Source organism: Danio rerio, chromosome 17 (assembly GCF_052040795.2).
Source record: "Danio rerio strain M-AB ecotype USA chromosome 17, GRCz13ab, whole genome shotgun sequence".
NCBI classification, from domain to species: Eukaryota; Metazoa; Chordata; class Actinopteri; order Cypriniformes; family Danionidae; genus Danio; species Danio rerio.
Window position 1 is genome coordinate 59042501 of NC_141037.1, and position 8730 is coordinate 59051230.

Here is an 8730-nt window from a genome sequence, read left to right on the forward strand (position 1 = left end):
TAGCATAAAACATTAAGCACAACAAAACGATTACACCTGACAAGAAGAGCCGCGGGACGAGCATCGCCAGCGGCAGCGGTACTGGAGGATCCTGCAATCGGCGGCGGACGCCCCGTAACCGATTACCGCGGCCCTTTTGTTGGAGCGCAGGAGCCCTCCGCCCGCCGCAAATCCCATAACGCGGCCTAAAATCAGGTTACCCTGCACCGCGCTGATAGGCCATTGTGACTGATCTGCTGAAGTGGATCTGAGGTTGGAGGCTGTCCGCCGGCGCCCGCTGTAAAATCGCGCCTCTGCTGTTCTGCATTCTTCTCTTAAATGTGTCTCTTGTAATGCAATTAAGCGGCACGTGTAAGCCGCCCCCGCGTCCCTGCGCCATTGTTTCACACACAAAAACAAATTCATCTGCAGTCATTTCTGACGCCGCCGTTTAACCCGGGGTGCACGGCAAATCATTCGGGCAGATATCAGGGGCCGCTCGTTCACAAGTGCCATAAAGCTTGAGCTTCTAAAAATAGTTCTGCATGTAGGAAAAGAGGTCAGATCACAGCTATACTGATAAAGATGCAGAGGAACAATATTGATAAGTATTTTTCAGCTAATAAATGGTAGAATCCAGTGAATTATACAGAACTCACGCTGTTTAAAGCTACCAGCAGAAGCTCTTCTTGATGGTAAACTCTCTAAATTCAAAGACTATTTAATGATAATGGCTATTCAATAAAGTAATTTATAGTAGATACTAGTAGTAATATATAGTAGATACTCTATAGTGTTTTTGAACCACACTATAGTAAAGTACTTGAATTTTAATCTGTTGTAGTGATTCTGTAGTTGCTATGGTAACACAACTATAGTAATCGCTCTGTTGTGATTATTCTACAGTTGCTATGGTAACAACTACTACAGTAATTAATATTTTGTGGTGATTCTACAGTTGCTATGGTAACACAACAACTATAGTAATTGATCAGTTGTAATTATTCTAGGGTTGCTATGGTAACACAACTATAGTAATCGATCTGTTGTGATGATTCTGGGGTTGCTAAGATAACACAACAACTATAGTAATTTATCGGTTGTGATTATTCTATGGTTTATATGGTAACAACAAATATAGTAAGTGATTGGTTGGGGTAATTCTACTGTTGCCATGGTAACACAACAACTATAGTAATTGATCTTTTGTGTTGATTTTATGGTTGCTATGGTAACACAACAACTATAGTAATATGTGGTGATTCTATGGTTGCTATGGTAACACAACAACTATAGTAAATAATCTTTTGTGTTGAATATATGGTCGCTATAGTCACATAACATCGCTATAGTAAAGGGACTAAGCCAAAAAGAAAATGAATGAATGAATAGTATTTATTATCAGTTCACTACCGTTAATACGCAGTATGCTGGAGCATTCATTAGCTGTTGATCACATTAGTTGTAGATACTATAATATACAGAGTATAATACACTTCAATAAATGTAGTATGGCTCTAAAACACTATCATATACTATCTATAGTATTTCCAAACACAATTGATTATACAATAGGTAGAATTATAGATTGATAAAAAAAAAACCTGTTTCCCAGCAGTTCTTTGTGTTTACTCGTATAAAAATTGCTGGAGAAAATAATTAGTGTTGTTTTCATTCCACTACACTGACTGTGATCTCTAAATTCACTATTACAGATTACACGAGCTGGATTCACTGGTCAGATGCGCCTGCTGGTTACAAGCTGGTAATGCAAAACTAAACGCACAAACTAAAAATAAACAGAATGTTTTAGTTTTGCTAGTGTAGACACAAATATAGTTATTATATTTATAGTTATGCTTGGCATGAACAGCCCTTTAAGCTGAGAATTGTTCATGGTTAACACTACAGTATGCTCCAGCATTCATTAACAGAGTTGTAGATACTATAAAATAATAAGGTTAATACACTTTCTATAGAATGACTTAAAATCAGTGCATTTAAAAAACATTACTGTATTATTTTTGAACATAATTGGTTATGCCAAGGGTAGAAATATATATATATATAATTTTTTATTTTATTAAAATCATTAAAAAGCATAAATGAATATCCAATATAGTTTTAGCATCTTTGTGGTTCCTCATTTAAAAATTGCTGGAGAAAATAATTAGTGTTTTTTTTTATTCCACTACACTGACTGCGATCTCTAAATTCACTATTTGATTACAGATTACACGAGCTGGATTCACTGGTTAGATGCACTGGAAACACTGCAAAACCTAAAAATAAGCAGATCGTCATAGTTTGCTGGTATAGACACAGAGACCGTGATATTTATATTCATCATGCTTAGTGTGAACAGCCCTTAAAGCCGAGAATCATGCAGGCCACGAGATGTCATACCAAAATCCACATTGGTTTGTCTTCAAGAAGATGAGCATCAAAACATTAATATCCCTCTTTTTCATTTGAGTGAGGGATGAAAATCCAGGAAAAATGTCGAGTTCTCGGATGAAGGATGCGCGCAGATAAAACCGAGAGAGATTATTGAACACTTTCATATTTCTCCCCAGACAGCTCTGGAAAGAATGTTAATATTTGGTGAATATTTGCAGCACAAACTTGGGCTGATAAGGGCTGACAGCGGCGGCGGCAGCGGCGGCGGCGGGACTGATCTCGCGGCTGACAGATGGTGTCAAAAACCCCAGCGACGCTGTCATGCTGACAAACTTTTCAAAGGCGCAATATACACACACTCACACGCGTGCACACACGCACACACACACACGTGCTGTTATTGAAGTGCTGCTGTCCCTGCAGTTAAGGAGGAGGATGCCGCTAAATTATGGATTCTCCAGCTCTCTGACAAACTTTAAACGCGCCTCTATAATGCTCTATATGTCAAGCTGAGAGCCGCGAGGAAACGTGCCGAAAAACCAACAGACTTTAAAATGAACTTTAATATGATAATTCCTCATTTCGACTGTTAACCTCGCAATAATAGCGGGTGAACAGAAACCTGGCCTTGTGACAGAAAATGCTGCACGAGTGTCTTCACACACATTTATAAGACTGCGCAGATGATTTGTAAAGAAAGCAGTGCGCTGATCAGTTATTAAGCATGTGAGGATGTACCTGCATATTTATCCAGAAATTAAATGTATTCCAGATAGGTGTAATGTTGAAGAGTAGATTATTATTTGTATTATTATGTCAAGTATTTCCTAAGTGATGTGTAATGGAGCAATTTTACAGTATTTCCTATCATGTTTTTTCTTCAGGACACTCTCGTTACTTTTATTTGACAAATTTTTGCTCTTATGTTTTAGGTCAATATTATTACTTAATAATATTTATATTAAGTGTAGTTGATTGGTTCAAAAGTAGAATTGTCCAGTTTTATGTGTAAAATAAATTTGAAGAGTAAATTATTAGTGATTTTTATTATTATTTTTCAAATATTTCTTAATTGATGTTTTACACAAGACATGCATCACGTTTATAAGCCTGTGCAGGCAATTTGTGAACATAAACAGCGGGATGATTTCAGAACATTTTACCATTCATTCATTCATTCATTTTCTTTTAGCTAAGTTCCTTTATTAATCTGGGGTCGACACAGCGGAATGAACCGCCAACTTATCCAGCATATGTTTTACATAGCAAATGCCCTTCCAGCTGCAACCCATCACTGGGAAACGTCCATACACACTCATTCAGACACACACTCATACACAACAGACAATATAGCCTACCCAATTCCCCTATAGCGCATGTGTTTGGACTTGTGGGGGAAACCGGAGCACCCAGAGGAAACCCACACCAACACGAGGAGAACATGCAAACTCCACACAGAAACACCAACAACTGTGGAGTCAGAAAATGTATGTGATCTGCGAACCTCTTGAATGTAATTCTTGTATTGCATTGGGGTAACATACCCCAGAGCTCTGTCATTGAATCATTCATTTGTATCTTAGAAATTACTAATATTTGTGGCATTGAAGAAAAAACCCTCTCCAGACCTTTTCTTATTGAACACGCACGGAATTGACTTGATATTTCAACACAGTATAGTGTGGACGGACAGTTGTTCAGAAAAGCTAGTGTGGACGCAAATCATTTTCATTAAAAAACGCTGTTTTAAAACTAAAACGTACCAGTGTAAACGAGGCCTCAGATGTAAAGCTGTCACTAGAGGAGAACCTATATATTACTATAGGTTTACTATTGTACTGTTTATAAGTGCCTTTAATGTAGTGCAAATGTTTATCTTGGGAAAGAGTTGCAGTGACAGCTTGTGTAGGTTTATATCTGAGAGGGTTTAGCTTCTCAGTCAGCTTTCATGCATACTTATGAAGTGTTTTAGAAAATTCAGTCAAACTTGAAAGTGTTTTTAAGCATCAAGTTCAGTTTTTGCTTCTCTAGAAGATGCTTCTTCATTTAACACTTTCAGATATTTGGACTTTAAAGCTTTTTTGCACCGTTAAAACTTCACAAAAAACTCTATTATGAAAGTAAAGACGTGTGTGTTCTCAATAGCGCGCTGCAGGAAATGAACGAGTTGCTCAATCAATGTCCTCAATAATTAAATGCCCGCCGGTCTGCTTCAGTGTTTGCAGTTTTGCCGATACTCGCTGAATTTATGAGCGAGCCCGAAGTCAATTTTTACTGCTGTTCGATGTTTGACTGGAAAGCGAATAATCCGAATTCGCTGGATTAGAGGATTTCTGCACATATTCCTCATTCAGTGGCCAAGCTGATCAATGAACACTGCGCTGTAGATCAGACATGGCCGTATATTCAGACTAAATAAAGACTTCTGCTGGAAAGAGTCCTGTCCTAAACATCCCGCTCTCCTGTTCTGCAGATATTCAGGCTCGAGTCGGAGTAGTTAATCTGTATTTACTGGAATAACCGCTGATGTTTGGTGTAGTGGATGCAGACGAGACAGAAAGACTCCACAACACCCTTCATCCAAACATTGATTGCTACAGCGGAATGAACCACCAACAATTCCAGCATATGTTTTACACAGCAGATGCCCTTTCAGCTGTAACCCAGTACTGAAAAACACACATACACACTCATTCACATACTCATACACTACAGCCAATTTAGTTGATCAATTCCCCTATAGCGCATGTGAGGAGGCACCCGGAGGAAACCCACGCCAACTCGGGGAGAACATGCAAACTCCACACAGAAACGCCAACTGACCCAGTAGAGGCTCGAACCAGCGACCTTCTTGCTGTGAAGCCAAAGCAGGGACTAATAAAGGGACTAAGCTGACAAGAAAATGAGTGAATGAATGAATCATTTTTCAAGACAAGAAATCCAGTGTCACACAAAACGCAATCTGACAACACTCAGAAAATAAAGCCCAAGACCACAACACGGCTGCTTTAAAGTTGTTTTGTTTTAAACATTGACAAATAATGGCGAATAGCAGAGGAATCATGCACACACTCACACACTACACTGAAAAACACACACACACACACACACTGAGGAATCAGACGCTCTCTGTATTTCTGACCCTCTCAGACTCCTCCAGAGGGAAAAAAAAGGAGATGTTGATGGAACGCAGCCATTTCTGCGACCCCGCGGCCTCTCTGGGAGGAAGGCCGGAGACAGGTAGATATATGGCCGGCTTGTTATTGTGAATTCCAGATCTGCTGGTTATCTGGGAGCGTTTTTAATCTCAGATTCCAGAGGCGGTTCACCCGGGGTGTCGCCGCTGCCGCGTTCACCTCTGCCTGACCTACGGGGGGAAAAAACGGCACCTTGCGGACTCCAGCGCCCGGATCGGGTTTCGTTTTAATGTGCGTCTGCATGTACGGGGGGCCGTTCCCACAGCTCCATCCACTCAGTGATGTCACCGCGACGAGAAACAGCCGCGGTTATTTTTACTGCGTCAAGTCACAGAGCTCGGCGGACAAGACAAACTCACAGAGAATCAGTGTTGATTTGTAAGAACGCAAGTTATGCAATAATATGACTTTTCTAAGTTACCAGTAAAGTAATGCATTACTTTAAAAGTAATTAAGTAATAATATTTAAGTTACTTTATTGAAAAATGTAATGTAAGTAATTTTTTAATGAATTAATTAGCTTTTTTTTTAATTGCTGAATTATAATTAACATATCATATTGAATCACTTTCCCAGTACTGGGTTGCAGCTGGAAGGGCATCCACTGCATAAAACATTTGCTGTATAAGTTGGCGGTTCATTCCGCTGTGGTGACCCCTGATTAATAAAGGGAGTAAGCCAAAAAGAAAATGAATGAATGAATGAATGTTGACTCCCACACTTGATGAGAGAACACAGAACCCAAAATGACTTTGGCCTACATTTCTGCAATGCTGGAAGTCATCTCATTATTCTGAACACATGAAGAAAAGGAAAATGGGTTTATAGTCTCAATCACACTGATTTTACTGCACTAATAAGACTAAAAGTACAAAAGCAGCAAACACATTGCTTTAAACTGTCATTAATCTCTATATACACACATCTACATTATTATTATTATTATTATTATTATTATTATTATTATTATTATTGGTGTGTTTTTAAATGTAAACAAAGGTTGTAGAGTGTTTATCATTGCAGAGCTGCCCTATTTAAAAAACAGCAAGTTCTGAAAGAGATCAAGCCTCAGACAGGTGAGGAAAAAGCTACTCAAAAGTAACATAATGCATTAATCACTATAAAAAGTGACTAAGTAACACCATATTGGAGTAACTCAATAATGTAATGCATTACTTTCTAAAGTAACCTTCCCTAACACTGCAGGGAATGAGTTTCTGTGTTTGCCGGATACACCGAGATGATTAAAAGCAGATCGGGAGGCAGAAAGAGAGAGGAGTGAGGGGATTCCTCCAGTGTAGTTTCACCCTTCTGTTGTCTTATAAATACCTATATGCTATTCACTCTTCACATCTAAATGCCCCACAAATGTACTTTCCCTCCTCAAATCTGTTCTGCATGAAGAAAGAAGCTGATCTTCATCACACACACACACACTCTGTGTGAATGTTTGGGTTTCCCCTTATCAGTGTGCAGTATTTCAACACTCAGCACTCGACTCTCACTACAGTAAACAGTGTGTTTATAATGCTCAGCTGGAAGAGCAAAAAGAAACAGACGCCATTGACGGCATCATATTGCCTGGTAGTATTCGTTTGAAAACAAATTCAGCCACACGTAGCTCTGGCTACATAGTTCATGCTCTCCAGAAATGTATACTGGGGTACGTTTTCACAGTGAGCCTGTGTTGGTTTGTTATGATTTGCCAGTGCGGGTTTGTGAGTGTATTTTAGTGTGTGTGCATGTGTATGTGCGTTTGTGTGCTTTATAGTGTGTCAGTGTAGGTTTGTGTGTGTAATTATTGTTGTGTAGTGTCTGTGTGCGTATGTCTGTGTTTGTTGGGATCTGTCAGTGTAGGTTTGTGTGTGTGTTTTAGTGTAATGTGTGTGTGTGTGTTTGTTATGATTTGTCAGTGTGGGTTTCTCTCTCGCTGTGTGTGTGTGTGTGTGTGTGTGTGTGTGTGTGTGTGTGTGTGTGTGTGTGTGTGTGTGTGTGTGTGTGTGTGTGTGTGCGCGTGTGTGACACTACTGAAGGTAATGAGAGTCAGAGCTGTCCTGCGCTGTCATTCATAATCCTCCATGTGTATCGTAGCGCACAGACACTACTTCAAATTATTCTGCGGAGCTAGTCACTATTTTCCTCCCAGCAGAATTAATGAGTTATATTTAACCATGCATACCGCTTTAATCATTACCTGCAGTGTGTTGATGTGGAGTCAGGTGGAGGAGGAGGAGGAGGTGATGTTATCCTCCACTGTCACACATATATCGGTGACAATAAAAGCTTTTCTGTGTGTGTTTTAATCAGGAAACAGTGGAGGGCCCAGTACATCTCCCAGTGGATCTCCATTCAGGACAGCAGAGGTTTTCTTACTATATATGAAGGGGAAATCTGGGTATTACTCACTATAGACTACAACATGATTTCTGAACATTTATAGTAACACTTTAATTTAAGTACCACACAGCATTTTCTACACGCCTATTACCTGCCTATTATTAAGATTGTTTATTACCACTTATTAAATATGGTCTCGTTCTACACCCATACTAACCAACATCTAAACCTAATAAGCAATCATTAATAAGCAGATAATCAGTAGTTTATAGAGCTAAAAGTCTCTGTTAATGGTTTGTTAATAACTACATTAAAATAAAGTGTGACTGGTATCTGTTTTTTTTTTAATTAACGCTGTTTTTATAAGAAACTGATATAATAATTAGCCAAAGTTTTAGATATACCCACACAAACCTCTACAGAGTTTGGATCCTGTAAAACATTGTGGACGATATATGTTTTTATGATGAGTGCTGCATTTCTTCCGCATGAGATTTGCCATCAGGCCTGAAGGATGTGTCTGTAAGGGCTGCTAATGGTGTGTGGGAGAGTTTGGTGGACAGAAATCACCAACACTGACAAATCTGGGGTTTTACTGTAAGGACAAATTTCTTCATAAAGCAAACATTTTCGGATTTTCGGTGGCATACCGGCTTATGGAGGAAAAGAAAACATAGGCGGAGCTTGATTATGTCCATGGGGAACTGATTAATCAGTAGTAGTCTGCTATTGGTGGAGCTTGTGTGAGTGACAAGTAAAACCCGCATATACAAAACATTTGGGTGTGTATATATAAGGACCAAAGGGTTCATACACT

At 39.2% G+C, this 8730-nt stretch overlaps 1 long non-coding RNA gene across 1 annotated transcript in view; it reads left to right on the forward strand.

Annotated features, from left to right (window-relative positions):
• Positions 1 to 8243, forward strand: part of LOC141378393 (uncharacterized) — a 37112-nt gene extending 28869 nt beyond the window's left edge. The window contains exon 5 of the long non-coding RNA XR_015513953.1: positions 7884 to 8243. This is a non-coding gene — a long non-coding RNA (uncharacterized LOC141378393). The remainder of the gene's footprint in view (positions 1 to 7883) is intronic.
• The last annotated feature ends 487 nt before the right edge of the window (positions 8244 to 8730 follow it).